Here is a 3142-nt window from a genome sequence, read left to right as displayed (position 1 = left end):
CTCTCTTCTCTCAAAACCAGCGACCACGTACGTATCAATCTGCTCTTGCTCTCTCATTTTCTGTGTTCCCTTTATGTCAATTATTTTACTCGCTAACATTTCTTTTCTAAATTCAAACTCTTGAGCTACCGAACAAAATATTTACACTTATGGGATGATAAACACAACGAACCTGCTCACATAATATAGTAATCACTGTTATACATAAGTCTGTATGTTGGTTTGTACTCACAATAATAAGATTGACGTTTAAAAACATCAGTAAAGTCTTTCAAAAAACTAAACCAATAAATGAGCGGACTGTTTAAACCGCAACATTAATGGGTATTGTATGAAACTGTCAAACTTGCCATCTTATTTAGGACCTAATGCAGCCTTGTTGAGGACAAAATGCAATCTCTTTTCAAGCTTGCAGAAGAGATGAAAAGGGTATTTAAATTTTCACGCTCATCCAAATTATGATACAAAGTAACACGGATTTTCGACAGTGGATTTACTGAATACAATATTGACTTTTCTGAGAAAAGTTGTATTGTTGTGAAGTGTTAAGAGTAAAAGTAAAATTGACAGTTTTAGAACTGCACAGGTGCTCAACCTTTATTATTACGATAGTAATAATAATAAAAAAAATCTGGTGTGAACATCACACGACTTTCTATTACATTTGCGGAATACGTATTTGAAAAAAAAAAGTAAAAAATAAAATAAAAAAAATGAAAATTTTCCTAAGTCCCGAGCATGAGCCGCCTGCGGCGGCCAATTTTCGCCAAAAATTTCCTATCTTAAAATACTCCCCATGTAATGAGGAATCATTAAAAAGTGTTCAAAAATTGAACTTTTTTTTGAAAATTTTTCCTAAGTCCGAAGTTCGCAGCAACATCGACTTTAGTTGATATCTGGATGAGTGACTGTCCGATTTTTACCAAATTGTTACAGTCGCGTCCTTGGACCATACCGGGATAGCATACAAAATTTCACTGGTTAGAGAGACGCGCCACCTCTGGGTTGGAAATTTACCGGATAACATCCGCGAGGAGGACATTGTAGAACATTTTAAACGGTAAGTGAAAACCCTGGTAAGAACCTGGTCAGACCCTGTTCCCTGGGAGTAAGTTTAAACCCTGCCAAAACCCTATTCCCTGGGAAGAAGTGAAAACCCTGGTAAGAACCTGGTCAAACCCTGTTCCCTGGGAGTAAGTCTAAACCCCGCTAAAACCCTATTCCCTGGGAAGAAGTGAAAACCCTGGTATAATTCTGGTCAAACCCTATTCCTTGAGAGTAAGTGAACCCCCTGGTATAATCCTGGTGAAACCCTAATCCTGAGAGTAAGTGAAAACCCTGGTCTAATCCTGGTCAAACCCTAATCCCTGAGAGTAAGTGAAAACCCTGGTATAATCCTGGTCTAACTCCATTACCTGAGAGTAAGTGAAAACCCTGGTACAATCCTGGTCTAACTCCATTACCTGAGATGTGTGTAGTAGGCCAAGGTTTACCATCCTCAAGAAGTAGATTTTCATGTTCATCTACCCAAGTAACTAGTTTGTCTTGATGGTTTGTTGGATGTCCTGAGAGAGAGATCAACACTTTGAGGCTCCAAAACATCTTCATTTTTACATTCCTCTTCAAAAATCTCTTCATTCCACCTCTTCTTCCCAACTTCCTCTTCAAAAATCTCTTCATTCCATCCACCTCTTCTTCCCAACTTCCTCTTCAAAAATCTCTTCATTCCATCCACCTCTTCTTCCCTACTTCCTCTTCAAAAATCTCTTCATTCCACCTCTCCTTCCCAACTTCCTCTTCTAAAATCTCATCATTCAATTCGACCTTTCTGTTCATTCCACTTCTTCTTCTCTCATCATTCAATTCAACCTTTCTCTTCTAAAATCTCATCATTCAACCTTCCTCTTCAAAAATCTCTTCATTCCACCTCTTCTTCCCAACTTCCTCTTCTAAAATCTCATCATTCAACCTTCTATGCCGTGACGTCAAAGTTTACGATTTACCGGTATTTTTTAAATCGATTTATCTCGGTATCTAGAAGTCGTAGAAGAAAAAGGAAAAATCCGGTGGTCTTCATTTTTCCTGCTCTATGACTTTGAAACATCACCCAAGTAGGCGCAACTGAACTATTGCGGCCTCTCAAAATCATGTTATCACCTGTGATAGTTCATAACAACTGTGAAGTTTAATTAAATGCTAATTGTTATTTTGTAAATAAACATCACACCACTTTCTATTACCTGTTTCATAATCTTGTCTCTTATTCTTCTTCTACATGAGGTACGGCTGCGGCCCTTTAGTAAGTTCATATCAGACTTTTTTTTTTCTTTTTCGCTGGGATTTCAACCAGCTCCTTAATTGACCTCACGAGACTGAGTGCACCCCGATATAGCAGACTTGATGTCCCCGACGGTCACCCGTTCATATACCCACCATGTTTAACTTTGCTTAACTTGAGTGATCGGGAAGTGATGCATTCAACTCGTTAAAGCTGCTGGACAGAAGAATTAATATGTACCAGAGTTAGTGGATTTGGTTCAACAGGTAGCATTTTTTTTTTTTCTCTCAAAGATAGGAAAGATAGGAAATTAAGATATGCGGGACACATTCTAAGAGGATCAAGTGGCACTCTCCTGTTCAACATCATTGATGGAGTTATTCCTGGAAGAAGAATCTCATCATTCAACCTTCCTCTTCAAAAATCTCTTCATTCCACCTCTTCTTCCCAACTTCCTCTTCTAAAATCTCATCATTCAACCTTCGTCTTCTAAAATCTTGTCATTCCACCTCTTCTTAATCTTCCCAACTTCCTCTTCTAAAATCTCATTCAACCTTCCTCTTCTAAAATCTCATCATTCAACCTTCGTCTTCAAAAATCTTGTCATTCCACCTCTTCTTCCCAACTTCCTCTTCTAAAATCTCTTCATTCAAGCTTCCTCTTCAAAAATCTCATCATACAACCTTCAAGCTCTTCAAAAATCTCGTCATCGTCATTCAACTTTCCTCTTTTAAATTATCTTCTTCCTAAAGTCCTCTTCTAAAATCTCTTCATTCCGCCTTCCTCTTCTAAAAAAAAATCTTCATTCTATCATTCTCTTCGAAAATCTCTCTTCACTCCAACTTCCTCTTCCTAAATCTCCTC

Source organism: Diaphorina citri, unplaced genomic scaffold, assembly GCF_000475195.1.
Source record: "Diaphorina citri unplaced genomic scaffold, Diaci psyllid genome assembly version 1.1 scaffold3318, whole genome shotgun sequence".
NCBI lineage: Eukaryota > Metazoa > Arthropoda > Insecta > Hemiptera > Psyllidae > Diaphorina > Diaphorina citri.
This window is presented reverse-complemented; position numbering follows the sequence as displayed.